The following is a 20,780-nucleotide window of genomic DNA, read 5'->3' on the forward strand; positions in this document are numbered from 1 at the left end:
TTTCTAGGACATCGTTTGACGCCATCCAGGATATTAGAAGTCGCTAATCATATGATATACAATACTGCCGTGTTCAATGTTACGACCAATATCAATGGACATTTAACAGGATTACTAAGTAGGATTAGTCAGTTTGAGCTGAGAGCTATATTTGTTCATTGTTCGGCACATAATTTGAATCTGGAGGTACAAGATGCGATTCAAAGTATCAGTTATGTGCGAGACTTTCTAATGATTTTTTATGAATTAGTATCATTTGTAAGACATTCGGCAAAGAGGCTAGCGGTGTTTCAATCGCTACAAAAGACAACGAAGATGGTGCTGCGAAAAATGTTCACAGACTGACTTTGCGACCCTTCTGTCCTACGAGGTGGCGTCTCAGGGTACAATCACTAAAATCGTTGGAAAGTAATTACGACGTTCTCCTGAAATTGTTGGAAGCTCTGCCAGAAGAAAAAAGTGAAGTCGGTGAGGAGCCTTGTGGACATTTTTCAAACCTGCATCAATTCAAATTTCTTATTTCACCGGAAATATTAATTTCGGTTTTCGGCAAGATTGATCGACTTCATTCTTCTTCTCAGAAGAAATCATTGCCATACTGAGAAAACAAAACATTGACGAAAACCTTGGCTGCAACTTGAGCTTCACAAAGAGATATATTTTTGGAGATGTGAAATAAAACCATTAGGATAACGGAGCAACTTATCGCGGATCAACTAGTTTTGTCCAGAAAAAGGAAGATGCCAAAACGCTACGATGAAGATAGTGATCCCCACACTATCAAATGTACAAGACCAATGTTTGTTGAAATAATTGATGTAGCTGTGGATTTGCTAAATCGTAGATTTGACTGAAAGGTTCTGGAACTTTTTTCACAACTTGAAGCTTTTGCTATCGGTCAAATTGATGCTGATCGAATCCTACAGTTCTATGGGGCAGACTTTGATCAGGACAAGCTAACATTGCATGGGGACATGTTTCTAAATGTGTGCAGAACGAAGAAAGAGGGAGTGGCCAACTTGTAAGACATTACAAATATTTTAAGCAGAGAAAACAGTGGTCCCATGCTTGAAAGGCTCACAGAAATTGTGAACTTTGTTCGAATGATTTTAACAATACCTGTTACTTCTCATACCTCTGAGTGATCGTTTTCAATGCTTAGACAACTGAAAACGTTTTTACTGTCAACAATGACACGAAAAGATAGGAATGACTTGTCAATTTTGCATGCTCATAAAACAGTGACTAAAACTATTTAATTACCAAAATAACCAACAAATTCATGTGTGCAAATCACCTAAGGAGGAAAGTGTTTTATACTGAAGGTTAATATATCATGATTATTATTTGGTACATAAAGTGAGTTATTTTGTATTTCTGTTCACAAATAAATATTTGAATTGTTGTTTCATCAATAAATTAAAACTATCTGATTTATGAAGATTTTTTCATTTTAATTTGTATGAATGTGTAATTTTCTTTTAGTAGTGCATTTATACTGTACCATCGTTGCCTCTTGCAGTCACTGTGCACATGAGTTGTTTAAAGTGTACGATAACTGACACAGATCTAACTGGCATTTTGTCAGCACATTAAAAGTGGAAAAAAGACAAATAATTTAGTACAGAATGCATCGATGAATGATTACATAATTTGAGAATATTTGTTACAGTAACTTATCCTTATAATCCAAACCCACTAAAGTGTGCGTCATTTACGATGGCGACCGAGTTTAGGTTCGTCCTGCACATCTGACATCACAAAACACAATCAGCCAATGAACAGAGAACGACGTTGCCAGAGTTCGACTGCAGTGCAGAGCATTGATGAGCGTCTTCAGTTTTAGAAACATTCAGTCATTAATAAAGTAATTGAACAAAAGCAATGACTTGATAGCAGACTTTCTTTTATAGAAAGTTTGGAAAAAGTATTCTCTATACGAATTGCTTCATATTTTTTAATTAATTAAACGAAACAAGCAATAAGCCTCCTAATTCAGGCGATAGCATGGAAAGGTGTTTGTATCATTCTCACGAACCGCTTTTTTGCAATAAAGAACAGCAGTAATTGTTTATTTCCTTTTGTACTTCGACGAAACGTAATTCATAGTGATACCTTCAGTGGTTGTCGTGATATATTAGAGCCCTCAAGGAGATCTCTTGAATGATGAACTGTGTAAGCGTAAGGGTTAAGGTGTTAGACTGCTAAGTGAGAGGTTCTGTAGATCAAAACCTTGTTCAGTGCTTAATATTTTCTTTATTTAAAAACAATATTGAAGTGTCTTACTTCAAGAATTTTATTCGTTTGAATACAATTTTTTGAAATTTCTAGTGCTTTGTCTCTTCATTATAATCATAATAAGTTTCCGGTTTTTCTAATTTTGTCCTCCAATATTTCTTTTCACAGCAATTAAAAACAATGAAAACGCACACATACAATATTCACATTATCTGTTTTGTTTGTGTATCTTCTCTTGCGCAGTCGCTGTTTTACTATTCATATTGAGATATATTCTTTTGCGGCAGTATTAAAAGTATTATTCAGAGCAGAATTTCGGCTCGTTCGTTGCCGAGCTACTTGATTGTCTGACACAATTCTTTGCTTCGCTGCTTTGGCAACATCATCGTATTCTATGTTTTTGTCGACTGATCAATGTTTTGGCAAGTATTTGCTATCCATTGTGATAAACACAAATTGTTTGTGCACTGCGTCTCACTGACAATATATTTTAGTTTCTATGTTTTTTTACGTCTACAATTCAGTTTTGTGTACTTCATCAACTTCATTTTAATCAGATCTTTTTAGAAAAAAGCGAAATGACTCTGATATAAATAAATCTTTTATTACAATCGCGAAAGACAGAACATTTCTCAATATTACATACAACTCCTATCTGGTACTTAAATTAAATGAGATATTGTTATACAGTAAATTTTATATGAAATTTAGGTATCTTGTCCATATTTCATTCTCAACATTGTGGCAACTAAAATCGTCCACACGGAAAGTATACGCTATGGACTTTTACCTCTGCAAACTCTTCAAAATTTCGTGCAATGGTTTACTACATTTAATGCTGCACAATAAATGCGTTGAACATCGAAACAAAGTTAAGTCAATTATGGGGGGCAGGTATCAGTCAAGAAGATCTGTAAAAACCATATTTTTGGGCTAAATAGTTTTTGTGAAATTGAATGATAAGTGTGGCAAAGCAATTGGAACACCATGTGTCAGCACAGGTGAGCAGTGCAGTGATGACAAAATCGCGCACAGCGCGGAATGCGGGGAGCACGTCTCCGTAGCAACGAAAGGGTTAATGCGGCCGTGGTGGCTTCACTTCATAAACTGCGCGCTCCCTCCTAAACGTAAGTTTGCGAACGATACTAGACTATGGCGCTGCTTCTCTTGGCGCGTGCGTCGTTTGCAACTGGCAACGCTGCAATCTCCTGCGTCTGGGCGGGCATGCGCGAGTCGCCAAGATAAAAGAATTGAACTATAGCGCAACAGCCCATGTGGAACATTGCCTGTCACAGATGCCTTTGTGTGAGTGGATGCGTGGTCAGTGAGTCACTTTGGACCCAAGGCTTCCTCCAGTATACATTTCAGACTGAGTAGACCTCAGGAATGTACCACCTGTGTGGGTGTACAAGGCTGTAATATTAGGGCCTGCAATGCAGGTCTGCCTGGTACTTTAGCGACCCATACAAAGTAAAAGATTATTGTTATTTTATTGAGAGTTAAAATTAAAATAAAAAATAAAATATATACAAATATGAACACAGAAATATGTATACAATAAACAATAATGTCAAATGCATAGAAATGGTCAGATCAATACGGTTTCTTAGGAATCAGTCAATGCTAACTTGAGTTTAGCACAGAGCATGTAAACAATGCTTGTCCTTGCTGCCTCTCATACCACTTCAGATGCAGCATGTTCCTCGGACCTCGTAAAAGTGTGGTGCAGGTTAGTTATTACAGAACAATGACAACAATGAAAAAGTATACCAAATTATCACATTTAGATAGAAAATTATCTATTCTTGATGTTTAGTGTACCAGAGACTGTATAATGCATATTTTTCTGAATAGTGAACTTATTTCGTATCTGTATTCAGAAACACTGTCTATTACCCAGTGAGAAGTAATGGTGTAATAAAGGGCAGTCTACCGAGTTTAGCACATCAGTTACAGAAGTTTGCAGTGTCACAAATGAGTGCTATTCTGAAGTGAAAAGTTACAAAAGCAATTATCAAGGCTAAAAAGAAGATGATAGAAAAATCGCCAGAAATGTAGTTAGGTCTATTAATATTGCAAACAAATCAAATTATCGAACAGATTATCAGTTAGATGATGAAATTGAGAAGTTCTTTGTTTGTTAAAGTCTTTCAGCTTCGAGGAAAGTGGTTTGAGGTTGGATGTGGCTAACCAGAAGTATAGTGTGGCACAGAACTATATGCAAATCTGAAGACATGTGTTGTATTCAATTCATAAGAAAAATACAGTTGACACCGGTATGTATTCATAACTAAGGAAAAGTGAGATCATGTGAAAATAAGTGCTTGAGCTTCCTGTGAATATGCTAGTAACACTGGAATCCAATAATATAGCTTTTCTGGGACATAGGAAGAAATTGGAAAAATCAAACTGTGGAAACTTTCTAGAAACCATCTTTCTAATTACAATCTGGTATCACGCGATCTAAGAAATAGACAAAAATATGCCTATATGCAAAAATACCTTAGACCTTCAATTCATTTCTGTTATTTCACATGTAACATAGGACATTACAAAAAGAGATCAGTTAACTCAGATATGTTGATATGTTATGGTGGAAAGCCTTGTGACGGGAAGATAAATGAAAGCTTTTTAAGTTTCCGTGAAATGAAAGATCAAAGCGCATTAGAAACAGTAAAGGAAATACTAAGTGCAATAGATAAAAAGGGACTTTTTAACTAAATGCTGTGGTCAGCATTATCAAGATTGTGCCAATATGTCAGGCATACACAAAGCTATCAGAATGAGAATGCAACAAAGACAAAAAATGCAAAACATGTGCATAGTGTGAGCACACTTTAACTCTAGCACTTGACGATGCTACATGTGGAATTCAAGAAGTCAGGTCCTATTATGACACAGTAGAAACGTTGTATCTTTCCATCAGTCATAGAATTAAAAGAAGGAAGCTTTTGACATCTTCTTGTTCCTCAAAAAAGCTTCATCTAATGCTTTCGTCTTTGAGGTACCAATCTGTATAAGGCATTCGTTATGCTGTTGTTTCGAAAAACCAATTAGAGAAATGTGAATTCATTTTTCAGATAGCGCTGCAATTAAAGCCTTACGATTTGGTGTCTCAAATTATGCACTCAGGAAAGGTAGAGCTTAATAAAGCATGTTTTCAAGTTCACATGCTACTGATAATTTATCTTGCTATTGACACACTTTTTAAGAAGCAATATCACTGGCCACGTCTTTGGCAAAGAAATAGGACTTTTTAATGGCTGTTTGGAAATTGTTGTAGCCAAGTAAAAGAGCAGATTTGAGGGTAAGCATAATGTCAAGCATTTCTTCAAAATTATTTTCCCAAAATTTATAAACTCGGCTTCCAATGAAGAGGTTTATAATGCAGTAGTAATTCCACAAAATAGATATGAGGAGGAGTTATCCAGAAAGTTCCCATTTCCAAAAAAACTCTGAAAAAAGAAATAGCCCTATTGACCTCAATAGTTGACTAACAAAACTATACCGGAGAATTCAGTTGAAGCTATAGATTCCGCATTAAAGCACAAGATTTCACCTGTTTTTATCTCTTCCTTTTGCTGTTTCTTTTGCTGAACGCTTGTTTTTTAAGTTCATACTTAAAAAGAATTATTTGTGGATTACTATGACCTAAGACAGAAGTAGTGAACTCAACCTCCGCAGTATCCAAAGTGATCTATTGATGCTAGTTAAATAATCAATATCTTCTGTCACAGAAATTACGCCACATGGTCCAGTTTCACTAGTAGTCAAGGTGAGTACAGTGAGGTTTCATAAGTACAAACCAATCAAACAACAGATAGAACTATTCTTATTGATAATGACTCTCAACCATGATAATATGTTTAATTTTTAGTAACATTTATCAGTTTTAACAATACTTGTTTAATACTTTGAATGTAATAAATGAATGATATTTTTGTTTATATAAAATGCGATTTTATACCACACTCCATTAAATTTCTATTCTACCTGCTGTAATGAAAATTATGTTAGTTAATAATAGATTATACATGTTATGTTAGAGGATCACGATTTTTAGTTTTGCAGGCAGGCCCATATCGTGTATGTTATGCCTTGGTTCTGTGGGTTCATACAAGTACATTTGAACATGAGTTTGATCTCACTTCTGTTGCATTTAAGTCAGCTGTGTGACCCACTGAGCTAGGGCAGTCTCAGCATATGCTTATAGTACCAGTATATTTTACTTTATCACAGCACACGTCTTTATGACACAGGCAGTATTCATAAAAAATTGTAAATGTAAGGTAATCATTTTAAAAATATCGTGCGGCCCCCAAAAACATATACTACATACCACCACTGATATGCAACCACAGAAATTTTGGGAAGTCGGAGCCCTTGCTGGCATCCACACCATTTTCAGCATCACCAGCAATTAAACATTAACCTGGGTATTGAGATGTTGGCCATGCCATCCTAGACCTTACCGATGGTAAGTAATAAATCACTGTTTTTTCTGCATATGTGCAAGTCTATACACACTGAGTGCTGTTGTTTTCGTGTGCACTTAATAAAGCATCATTATTCTAATGACACAGATGCAGCAAGCCATGGATTATGTTTTTTGGGTTGGTGGATTCTTGTTAGCCAACTATAAGACTCTGATGATGATGACACAGAGTTTCAAGACAGTAATCCCTTTATGTGTGTGTGTGTGTGTGTGTGAGTGTGTGTGTGTGTGTGTGAGAGAGAGAGAGAGAAAGAGAGACACTCTTAAACTTCTGCACTGGTTTCTTTCACAAATGCTCAAAGCATTGGAGGTACCACCCTTATCACCACACTCACATTGCCACCGATGAGGAGGAGAACTAAAGTTCAGAATAATGAGCCCTTGAAGCAACTGAATGGCTACCTTGATATGAACCCTTGATTCAATTGAATGAGGTAGAATTTCTATGTAAGCATATATTCATCTCTACACTTGTGTGTGTGTGTGTTTGTGTGTGTGAAGATTTTTTGATACCTGTAGAGTGTTGTGTTGCGATGTTTCAGAAATCCTTGACAAACTGGAGCTGCCGCCCCTATCACCAACACTACTACTGTCAAAAGCACTGGAGCCTGCAATGCATCCACTGCTACAGCACTGCATGTGGCCAGCCTGTTACGAGCTGTAACAACAGTGCTGGCAGCTGCACCACAACCTTCCTGGCCAGTAGCGATGGCGGCCATGACACAACACACAGGTGGCCCATTTTGAGCAGCAGCAGTGCTGCCAGTACCACAATGAGCAGCAGCATTACTACCTCCAACTGGGCCATGTCTTTGGGGTCTAGTGCCAGTTAACCTACAATTAGCAGCAGTCTCTCCAACAGTTCTGAAAATGAAGATGAGGATGTTCAGGTATGCTGCTCAGAAATATTGTTGTCAGTGATTCGATTGGAGATGGTGTCTTGATTACTTGTTTGGTAACATGGATCCACTGGGAGATGCATTATGGCACAGCAGATTATATCGCCACAATCTTCAACAATATTACGCCACTCTGGAGACAGCTAAGGTTTCGATTAAGTACAAAAAACCTGTTTATGTGTGTAATGTATATATTAGATGTGTCTAAACTCCACATGTACCATTTCCATTTAGTCCGAAAAACTCAATTTGCAGATCCAAAATTACCTTATACGGATATGGACAGCATCTATTGGGCAAAGGGTTGCAGTCTGTATGAAGTAATAAAGTGCCATCCAATGTGTTCAACATGTCTGGATATGTGGCTGATAATCCTTGTAGTGTAACGCCTGAAAATAACAAGGTTATTGGCATGATGAAAGATGAGCCAAATGGGCCACCTATTATGGAGTTTGTACGTCTCCATTCGGTAATGTACCGTACAGACAGTTGCCATCCTCAGACAGGCTGAATGTGTGGTGTGGTGCATCAGTAGTTATCACAGTTGAAGACTACTTGAAACGCCCGCATGGCGGCGGCGGCAACGCTTTATCTCCCACTCCACATATGATGCAACAATTAAGTATTCATTCATGAAGAAATGAGGTGCACACTGTATCACATCTACGAATTGGCCTGCCGCAAAATGATGACAAATGGCTCATCTGTGCTGACAGTATCGGAAATGTACTGTATGCACAATATTCACTTGAGTGATAAGATGATATGTGTCTGTGTTGTATATATGGTGGAAAAGCGTGCATGAATTTGGAATAGTATGACCCCCTTAATATGGTGTACAAAGGCCAGTATACCTGTGAGTGCATATGTGTGATTACATACTGAGTACCCAAGTGAATTAGTTTGTTTTTACACACTATGGGTGCGAGTTACATTGATTTTTGCACACTATGTGTGTGAGTGCACACTGTGACTTTGGTTTACTGCACTCTATGTGTGAGTGAGTTTGTTTCGCTCAAAATGTGTGTATTGTCTGTACAATAGATTAAATTTCACTGCTGTCACCCATACCAAAAAGATCACACTTAGTTTAGTGATATATCTTCCAGGGGAACTAATAAAATATTTCATGTCAAGTGTAGTTAAAGTGCATAAAATATGTCAGTCTCACAACTGAACAACAATTTTATAAATTGTGCTACGACCATTCAAAGCTGCTGGAAGAACAAAAATTTTTTAAAATATTGTATATAAAATTTTTGATGGCGATTTTTTTTGCTGAAACAAGTATATTATGTAAAAATTCAGCACAAGAGGCAAATTGTATGTTTTATATGTTGAAACATATACACAGACAGAAAAGAAATCACAGCACCAAAAAATAATTACTACAGAGTAATGAAATTTTTGTAATATATTTGTCTAGGTAACATATTTAAGTGATGAACATTGTGAGATCACAGGTTAATGTATACGAAAGATATGCCAAATCAACTGTGAAATGCTGGTACATTAGCAACCGCCAGAATGTTGAATGCAAGCATGTTAACATGCATGCATTGTATTCTACATGTGCCAGATGTCAGTTTGTGGGATGGAATTCCATGCCTATTGCTCTTGGTTGGCCAATACAGGGATGGTTAATGCTAGTTGTGGATGACCCCAGATTTGTCATACAAAGATGTTCCATATGTGCTCGATTGGAGACAGATCTGGTGATTCAGCAGGCCTAGACAACATGTTGATAATCTGTAGAGTATATTTTGTTACAACAGCTGTATGTGGACTGTGTTATACTGTTGGAAAGCGTGATATAGAATGTTATTCATGAATGGCACCACAACAGGTCGAATCACCAGACTGATGTACAAATTTGCAGTCAGATTGCAAGGGGTAACCAAGCGAGTGCTCCTGCCATCAGTCGAAATCACATCCCAGACCATAACTCCAGATGTAGGTCCAGTGTGTCTAGCACACAGACAAGTTGGTAGCAGGGCCTCAACTGCCCTCCTTCTAACCAGCACATGGCCATCACTGGCACAAGGGGAAAGCCATCTTTCATCATAAAACACAATAGACCTCTACTCTGCACCTCTCACTTGACACCGCTGGTCTCACAAATAGAGGTGGTTTGTGGTCAGTGGACTGCACGCTACAGGGCCTCTGGCTCAGAGCTGTCTTGAAACAGCCTGTGTGTAACACTTGGTTTTGGCACTATAGTGGCAACTGGTGTTGAAATTGCTGCTGCAGGTTCATTTCGATGTGTCAGAACCATACACCAAAAACATTGTGGTATTCCCTCCTGATAGTGCCACATGGGCATCTCCATCGTGGTCTTCTTGCGATGGTACATTCTCATGACCAGCAGTCATTTACAGTGGCTACGTTTCTGCTAAGTCTTTCTGCAGTACCTAAGAAGGAACATCCAGCTTCTCGTTGCCCTATTACGCGACTTCACTCAAACACAGTGAGATGTTGACAATGGCATCTTTGTCGCTTTAAGGCGTTCCTGACTAACATTAACTCACTATGTTCAATCTCAAAGATAACTAATGCTCACGATCATTACAGCGTGTATTTAAAACAAACCTGATTTGTATGCTCATAGTAGCGCTACTAGCGCCACTCATATGTGACCAGCTAGAAATCTGAATAGATGTCAACTTTCAGACCTAGAAACAGCCAACTTTCGTTTATGTTGCACAATTTCTTCTTGGTGTTGCAATAATTTCTGTTAGTGTATGTTATGTGAAGATGAATTAGTCCAACATATTTTTATAAAAATATATTATCAGAAATATGTTTTGATGGATAAATAAATCTAACGTTACCGCTGGATATATTTCGTAAACCACATCAAATACTGACGAACCGATTCCACATACCGAACGTGAGGAGAGGGGCTAGTGTAATTGGTTAATACAAACCATAAAAAAATGCACGGAAGTATGTTTTTTAACACAAATCTACGTTTTTTTAAATGGAACCCCGTTAGTTTTGTTAGCACATCTGAACATATGAACAAATACGTAATTAGTGCCGTTTGTTGCATTGTAAAATGTTAATTACATCCGGAGATATTGTAACATAAATTTGACACTTGAGTACCACTCCTCCGCTGTTCGATCGTGTGTATCGGAGAGCACTGCAACATACATCGCGTTTCTACAGAATGATCTGCCAACGTTGCTTGAAAATGTCCCACTGGAAAAGCGTCGACGTATGTGGCATCAGCATGATGGTGCACCTGCACATTCCGCAATTAACACTAGGCTGACCCTTGACAGGATGTTGTACGGGCGTTTCATAGGACGTGGAGGACGCATAAATTGGCCAGCCCGTTCTCCTGATCTTCACCTCTGGATTTCTTTCTGTTGGGTACGTTAAAGGAGAATGTGTAACGTGATGTGCCTACAACCCCAGAGGATATGAAACAACGTATTGTGGCAGCCTGCGGCGACATTACACCAGATGTACTGCGGCGTGTACAACATTCATTACGCCAGAGATTGCAATTGTGTGCAGCAAATAACGGCCACCACATTGAACATCTATTGGCCTGACATGTCGGGACACACTCTATTCCACTCCGTAATTGAAAATGGAAACCACATGTGTACGTGTACCTCACCCCTCATGGTAATGTACATGTGCGTCAGTGAAAAAGACCAATAAAAAGGTGTTAGCATGTGGACGTAATGTGCTGTTCCAGTCTCTTCTGTACCTAAGGTCCATCACCATTCCCTTTGGATCCCTACGTAAGTCAGTGCTCTCCGATACACACGATCGAACAGCAGAGGAGTGGTACTCAAGCGTCAAATTTAGGTTACAATATCTCCGCATGTAATTAACATTTTACAATGCAACAAACGGCACTGATTACGTATTTGTTTATATGTTCAGATGAGCTAACAAAACTAACAGGGTTCCATTTAAAAAAACGTAGGTTTGTGATAAAAAACATACTTTCGTGCATTTTTTTATGGTTTGTATTAACCAATTACACTAGCCCCTCTCCTCACGTTCGGTCTGTGGAATCGGTTCGTCAGTATTTGAAGTGGTTTACGAAATATATCCAGCGGTTACGTTAGGTGACTCACCCTGTATATATATAGGGTGGTCCATCATTGATCGTGACTGGGCCAAATATCTCACGAAATAAGCGTCAAAACTACAAAGAACGAAACTTGTCTAGCTTGAAGGGGGAAACCAGATGGCGCTATGGTTGGCCCGCTGGATGGCGCTGCCATAGGTCAGAAGGATATCAACTGCAATTTTTTAAATAGGAAACCCCATTTTTTATTACATATTCGAGTGGTACATAAAGAAATATGAATGTTTTAGTTGGACCACTGTTTTCGCTTTGTGATAGATGGCGCTGTAATAGTCACAAACATATGGCTCACAATTTTAGATGAGCAGTTGGTAACAGGTAGGTTTTTAAATTAAAATACAGAATGTAGGTACGTTAGAACATTTTATTTCGATTGTTCCACTGTGATACATGTACCTTTGTGAACTTATCATTGCTGAGAACGCATGCTGTTACAGCGTGATTACCTGTAAATACCACATTAATGCAACAAACGCTCAAAATAATGTCCGTCATCCTCAATGCATTTGGCAATACGTGTCATGACATTCGTCTCAACAGCGAGTAGTTTGGCTTCCGTAATATTGGCACATGCATTGACAATGCGCTGACACATGTTGTCAGGAGTTGTCGGTGGATCACAAAAGCAAATATCCGTCAACTTTCCCCACAGAAAGAAATCCGTGGACATCAGATCTGGTGAACGTGTGGGCCATGGTATGGTGCTTCGACGACCAATCCACCTGTCATGAAATATGCTATTCAGTACCGCTACAAATGCACGCTAGCTATGAGCCAGATCTCCATCGTATTGAAAGTACATCGCCATTCTGTCATGCAGTGAAACATCTTGTAGTAACATCGGTAGAACATTAGGTAGGAAATCAGCATACATTGCACCCTTTAGATTGCCATCGATAAAACTGGCGCCATTTATCCTTCCTCCCTTAATGCTGCACCATACATTAACCCGCCAAGCTCGCTGATGTTCCCCTTGTCGCAGTTACCATGGATTTTCCGTTGCGCAATAGTGCGTATTATCCCGGTTTATGTTACCGCTGTTGGTGAATGACGCGTCGTCGCTAAATAGAACGCGTGCAAAAAAATCTGTCATCGTCCCGTAATCGTAATTTCTCTCGTGCACAGTGGCAGAACTGTACACGACATTCAAAGTCGTCGCCATGCAATTCCTGGTGCATAGAAATATGGTACAGGTGCAATCGATGTTGATTTAGTATTCTCAATACCGATGTTTTTGAGATTCCCGATTCTCGCGCAATTTGTCTGCTACTCATGTGCGGATTAGTCATGACACCAGCTAAAACACCTACTTGGACATCATCATTTGTTGCAAGTCGTGGTTGACGTTTCACATGTGGCTGAACACTTCCTGCTTCCTTAAATAACGTATCCGGCTAGCGGTCCGGACACTTGGATAATGTCGTCCAGGATACCTAGCAGCATACATAGCGCACTCCTGTTGCACATTTTGATCACAATAGCTATACATCAACACCATATCAACCTTTTCCGCTATTGGTAAATTGTCCATTTTAACATGGGTAATGTATCACAAAGCAAATACCGTCCGCACTGGCGGAATGTTATGTGATACTGTGTACTTATACGTTTGTGACTATTACAGCGCCATCTATCACAAAGCGAAAAAAGTGGTCCAACTAAAACATTCATATTTCTTTACGTACTACAGGAGTATGTAATAAAAAATGGGGGTTCTTATTTTTAAAAAGCAGTTGATTCCGTTTGACCTATGGCAGTGCCATCTAGCAGGCCAATCATAGCGCCATCTGGCTTCCCCCTTCAAGCTAGACGAGTTTCGTTCTTCATAGCTTTTTCGTTTGATGCTTATTTCGTGAGATATTTGGTCCAGTCACTATCAATGGATCACCCTGTATATATATATAACATCCAGTTAAATCTATATTGCACACATCTTTTCCTGATAGGATGGACGCATTTACACTTTAACTTCTTTACTGAGGCAGACGCACACATCTGCCCTGTCAGTTTCACAGTAGGCAGGTACATCTGAATTGTGTATACCCTTTTTATCAGAAAGGATGCCTTTATATTTCATTAAAAGTGTATTGAAATATGGTCAAACTTAACATCAGATACACTTAGCACTAGCTCTACATCAGAGCTGGCAGCTGAGTGACAGCTGACTGACCCAAGCACACTGGAGGCAGTAGTGGAGGTAGCCCATTGGGATCTCACAGCACTTGTGGCTCACCACATGGCACACACAGACATAGTCAGTTACCATGGACAGTGGTGCAGGGGTAGTACAAAGTGGTCTCCCCCTCTCACATCGTGTGAAGTGTTAGAGATGTAGATATTCCTATCTTTTCCAGCACAAAACAAATGGGCAGATCCAGACTTAGAGTGATGTCAGAGAGGAATTGTTTAAACTTTGAGCAGATAGGCTAGCAACATTTTTAAATGTAAAGAATGTGTGCTCTGATTTTGAATTGAACTGAATTAGAATTGAAACTGAACTCAATTCGAATTGAATTGAATTGAAATTTAATTCAACTAACTGCAAGTAAATCAGCTGGCAGGTCAAAAACATGTTTATGAGTCCAGTGGGTTCAGACTGGTAACTTATGTCTAACAGACAGGCTTGAACATGTAGGAGAGACAAACATCTCTTCTCTTGTCTGTAAATAGCAGAGCAGCTTGGACTTGCATGTGGAAAAACATCCTTTATTCTTGGGTCACACAATACCCTTTGTACACCAAAGGTCTCTATGCAGTGAATAGGAGAAAAAAGATGAGAGTGAAACCTTTTCCAATAGTCTCACAAATTTGTTATTAAAAACATGACTCACATCTTAAACGCCTAAATCATCTTTCTCACTAATAGATAATGGACTCCTGCACAGAAGGTTCATCTTCATTCTCATCATCATGGAAATCTGGAATACTGGATCTGCTACATGAACTACTAATGCAGTATCCACACAAAACAGAAAACCGTAAACTAACGCCACAACGACAATTTTGTTCACATCCAGTTCCATACTTGCAAGATATTAACCACAGTCTAACACAACAGTCGCGACACTCACTGCTGTAAAAGTTGTTACCGTTTGACAGTTGCGCTAGTGATCGGTAGGATTCTGCCTAGTGCTTGATATCGAGAAGTACAGGCGAAAATGGTATAATATTATGGCCAACCATGCGAAATACATGTGTTCTTGTAACGAGTGAGGTGAACGTCGGACGTGTCGTAAGCATAACGTTTGTTTTGTATCCATGTCCTACGTGATTTACGAAATATTTGAGTTATTTCTTGCCTCCAAAGGTTTGTGTAGTATCAGAAGGCATATATGTTTCTAAAAAATGATTCTAAAATAATCGCAAGTATGGAAAAAAACCATGAATCGAGTGGCAAGCTACAACACTTTCGTGAAGGAACACTTGTGACATTGGATAGAATCACAACTTACCACATTAATATCTAAAGAATATAAACACACAGATTCACACATAAGAAGCGCAGACATGTACCTCTACATGCAAAAGCAATCGACAGCTCATTTATCATTCTGTAGACCTACTGTGTTTGTCATTGTCGCCTGTTGCCACAAGTAGGACCTTCATCTTTATATTATTCTATGTGGGACAAGCAACTGCCAAATAATGGGAGAAATAAGTTGAAAACATTATAATGAGCTGATTGCAATACCAAATATTTGAATAATTTTCAAACAATCTGTCAGTGAACAAGGTGCTAACAAAATAATGTCATCACATGAAGGAAGCAAGGAAAATTAAGTGACTAACAACAGAAGTGAATGAAATACATACCAAAGAAATCAGCAGCCCAAATCAGGCAACTTCTTCATTTTCTTATTTGCTTTCTTGTTGTTAGAAACTATGTCTTGATTTCCAGTCTATATCTTGGGAATTATGTTGCGCTAGTGATCGGTAGGATTCTGCCTAGTGCTTGATATCGAGAAGTACAGGCGAAAATGGTATAATATTATGGCCAACCATGCGAAATACATGTGTTCTTGTAACCCTGAGTCCGGAGATGTGTGTAGAAAAGCGAGCAAGCAAGGAAGCAGAAACAGTTAGGCGTTTGTGCTGAGGGGAAACGATCCTGAATTTGTAGAACGGTTCTGAGGTGCAGTGGGCGCCCGTCAGGTGTAGATGCCCTAGTGCTGAGATACTGCCGCTTTGGAGATCGGTTTTGCAGACTAATATTCAAGCTCCTGTCCTTGGTGGGAGAGCAGCGTAAATGAGAAAGAGTCTTCCCGTATTTGACGATATGTATGGCACTTTGCGAGGTTTAGTTGTCAGATTGATATGGTGATCAATGTAAAATAGTTTACTGCCGCTGAAAGTCTCGTGTGTAGAAACAAAGAAAAGGCTGACAGTGCTTTCCTAAGAGGGGAACATCGTGATGTATAGCTGGTGTCAGTGTAGGCATACAATAATTTTTTCGAGTGCTGTACAGATTTAAAAGATAACTGCACTGTTTGTTTAAAATGTGTATATATTGTACTGTAAAGTTACTGTGGCTTATGTTGTGTAAAATGTGTATATATTGCATTGTAAATTTGCTATGGTTTATGTTATGGCATGACTAGAGAGGATGACTGTATGTCCTATTGTGAGGGACGTATAGATTCAGCACATCAATAACAACGGGGGTATGTGAGAGATTTTTTACGTGGAAAGTTATATGCGGTATAGATACTGAGATTCGTTCCAGAAGCGCAATTGTCAAGAGGAGACATTACCTGTACATCGATTGGTGTCAGACTGTAACAGCAATCGTAATATTTAAGTGTAGTTACAATGGAAAATAGCTTCCTGGCTTCCAATATTCTTGTGAGTCTCGTATGTATTTGAAGATCTGTAGACAACTTTGCAGGTTTAACTGTCCATTCAATTGAGCGATTTGTGCAAAATAATTTTACCTCTGAAAGTCCCAGAAAGAAAAGGTGGATGGTGCTTCAATACCGGCAGGTAAATTCAATAAGAGCCAATGATAATGCTCGATTCATTGACATCCTTTGTGCTGGGATATAGGAGTCTAGCGCTGAGAACATTTGCGTATGTTGAGAGTGGGAAGGCTATCACGTCAGATCCGCGAGGAAGATTGCGCTCGGCGTTATTTTCGCAAACAGGTTACATTAGGATAAGAATTTCCGTGCATATAAGCTGTGAAATCAAGAAAGCGAGTGTTACCTATTTCTGGGATACTATACAATTCCTAAGAGGTCGACTTGACTGTTATTTTTAACAAATCCATGTGATGTAAGAATAACATTGAGAACATTTTAGATGGCGAGTCGCCAAGCAGACGTCTCGCGGCGAGGCGAGGTGTGAACCTTGCTGGGGTGGGTATGCACAGCTGAACATGTCACGCATGGTCCGTTACAAACGCTAGGGGGAAAGCAGCCTGTGCTGTTCTGTCATCAGCGCTAAAGGCAAGTGCTGCCTTGACGTGTCTCGAGTAAGAGACAGACTTGAACGCGCCTTGGAGTTCTGTGACGTCGATATAACAGTGACTGTTTTCTTAGAAATAGAGACAACTTTCCCCTGTGTCCGGAGGCGGCTCGCTGATGTATGTGGCCCCTGGAGCGTCTGCGCTTCCGCCCATTCAAGTCGGCTGCGTCGACCACACGCGCGCTCGATTCAGCTTGGGGTGCCTGCGCTCTGGAAATAAGTCTACGCTCCTATCCGATCGTGTAATCATCAGCGTCTAGGTGGACATGTATTGCGATAGGAATTTCTCTGGTGTCAAGTATGAAAGGGTTGTCGCTGCCTCGGGCTTGAGGGCATCTGTGAGTAGTTTGACAGCTGACGGACGCGTCACTTCATTAGGGGACCGGGGATGGCGGAGGGGGCTTGTGTGCGTTGATTGCATTATTTTGCAAGCAGGTCTGTAGGCCGCGTTATGTGTTATTTGGACAGTTTAGGAGTACTGAGTGTGTCTGCACATCACTGTGCTGCATTATTTAGGATGAGTTTGCCAGTGTGTACTGAAATTATTTCTTTAATTTAGGAGTTGTTTGCATGTCTTGAGAGCGTTGTTTAGAAGTAGTTTACAGGTCTGTGGGCTGTGTGACATGGCCCCAAGCACATCAGCGTTAGTGTTTTGTATCAGTGTGATAAATGTATTCGATCCCTAAATAAGATGTTAAAAAAAAAATAGAGTGTGCTCCTTTCTTACTCTATACAGCAGCCCAGTGCAGGCTGAGTAATTTTGGCGCCATTTTCCCCCTACAGGCCATCATCTGGAATACATCACAAGAGGGATGACAACACCATGTGGTGGCAGTACTGTGTACTAGGTCAGTTGCAGCCTAGAGCTCATGGTGGAGAGACTGCTTGCAAAATGAAGAGTTGTGTCCAGAGTCGTTTTCCCGCCATTTCCCCCCACCATCTTGGATCATGTCACAAAAGGGACGACAGCGCCCTCTGCTGGTGTTACTGTGTACTAGGTCCAGACCTAGTGGTAAACACACTGTTTGACGCCATCTTGGATAAAGGTACTTGCGTCATCACCTGACGTCATGGTAGCGCCCTCTGCTGGTGGCGCTGTGCACTAAGTCAGTTGGAGTCCAGACCTCATGCTAAATGCGCTGTTTGCTGGAATCTTGGATTATGTCACAGATGAGAGCACCCTCTGGTGGTGGCGATGTGTACTAAGTCAGTTGAGCTCTGAACCTTGTGGTGAACACACCAGATGGCTGTACTGCTTGAAATTGTTTAAATAAAGACTAATGTCCAAGTCCTTTTCCCACGAATCCTTAGGAGGAGGTGGCGGTCGGGTGACTGAGGTTAGTACAAGTGTCCTTTCTTTCATGCCATTTTTTAGATTAGCACCAAAACCCCAAGTGACCTTTTTTTACCGCCAAAATTCAAACTTGGCTCCAGTTCATAGGAGGAAGTGGCGGTCGGGTGACTTAGGTTAGTGGAGATAGCCCAAGTGGTCTATCTCCCCCGCGATTTTCTTTGCTTAGTAGAGATAACCGTGGTGTGGTGCATTTCCTGTTGGAGTTTGAACCTCATGCCATTTTTCTGGAGGAGGGGGGTGTGGAACTTTCCCGTGAAAAACCGACATCTTGGATAATGGTACTTGCATCATCAGCTGACGTCATGGCCCCCATTTGGTTCAGGGAAAATGCAGCAGTCCTCAGCAATTAGGAGGCCTTGGTTAGTCGCAAAGTCTAGCAAAAAGAAGAAGGTTCTGCTGCTAGGTAGCTCCCACAGTAGAGGTGTGGGCCAGCAGTTGCAGGAAGTGTTGGGGAGTGAGTACCAGGTCACCAACATTGTGAAGCCTAGTGCACGGTTGGCACAGGTGACTGACAGCATAGGGGAGTTATGGAAGAATTTTACGAAGGAGGATCAGGTAGTGATTGTGGGTGGAGCAGGGAACAGTCTCGATAGGGACAGGGAGTATGATGTAGGTGGTGACCTGGTAAAGATAGGTACTCAAACTGGTGGCACTAATGTACATTTCGTGCAACTGTTTCAGCGTCATGATCGACCTCACCTTACTGCGGCTGGTAGGCGCGTTAACGTGGGGCTGGGAAGGGTGCTGATGGCAGAGCAAATAGGTCACATCTCAGTGGTGCCACTTGGGTCTGTCATTAGATCGGATTATAGGTGACATTGTAGTGGGTGGTGGTGGTGTCACTCATGGAAAAATTCCTGGAGTAGCTGGTTTTATAACTGCACCTTTTTTTGATTGAAGTCAGCTGATTGGTATACCTACTTACAGAAAGTCACTCTAGCTAAGGGCTCACCTTCTGAGGATGAAATGTTTCCAAGTAGAGAAGGAATTAGCATATTTCATCAAAATGTAAGAGGAACTAGAGATAAAGTTAGTGAACTGCTTATAGATGTTGACTACGAAATTATTGGTATATCAGAGCACCACTTAAGTAATTTGACGATTCAGAGGCTTCCTTTACCAGGCTACAGATTAGCTGGCTGTTTCTCGAGGACTTCCTTGTGGAGTGAGGGATTGGATCTCTACATAAAAAACAGTATTCCATTTGAGTCCACGGACGTTTCACGACACTGCATTGAGCAGATATTTGAATGTTGTGCAGCGGTAGTTGAATTTAGTGAAACTGAACTTATAGTTGTTGTTGTTTATAGGTCCCTTAACTCCGACTTCAGAGCATTTCTGCTCAAGCTAGAGAGGGTTCTTGATTCACTTTGTAGGAAGTACCAGGAACTAGTTATACGTGGTGACTTCAATATAAATTTTGTATATGATGGTGCAAGAAAAAGGATGTTGGTAGATCTCCTAAATTCATATGATGTGGTGCAAACTGTGTTTTTTCCAACTAGGGTGCAGGGGAACAGTAGCACAGCCATAGACAATATTTTTATTCATTTTTCATTACTAGATGTGCATTCTGTCAGTAAAAGTGAAAATGGTCTTTCAGACCATGATGCTCAAATTTTAACACTAAGGGGCTTTTGTACTCAAATCAATGTCATATTTAATTACAAACTATGTAGGAAAGCTAATCCAATACCAATACAGAGTTTTTTAAACCTTGTCAAGGAACCCGAGTGGCAGGATGTTTATAGTGCCGATAACATAGATGATAAATACAATGCTTTCCTTAACATATTTCTCATGCTCTTAGAGAGTTACTTTCCATTAGAATATCCTAACAGGGTACTAGCAGTAATGGGCAGCCCAGGTGGCTGACTAGTGGGATAAGGATATCATGTAGAACAAAGCTGGAAATATATCAAAATGGAAGTAGTCACAATCAAGCTGCAGTAGCCCATTACAAACAGTATTGTAAGTTGCTTAAAATGTTATTAGGAAGGCAAAGAGTATGTGGTATGCAAATAGAATAGCTAATTCACAGGATAAAATTAAAGCCATACGGTCAGTTGTGAAGGAAGTGTCTGGTCAGCAGCACAAGGTTGACAATATAAAGTCAGTTTGTAGTAATAATATTTCTGTTACTAATAAATCAGATATATGTACAGTATTTAACAACCATTTTCTGAGCGTTGCAGGTGAATTAAATAAAAATTTAGT

The sequence above is a fragment of the Schistocerca americana genome, chromosome 3 (assembly GCF_021461395.2).
Source record: "Schistocerca americana isolate TAMUIC-IGC-003095 chromosome 3, iqSchAmer2.1, whole genome shotgun sequence".
NCBI classification, from domain to species: Eukaryota; Metazoa; Arthropoda; class Insecta; order Orthoptera; family Acrididae; genus Schistocerca; species Schistocerca americana.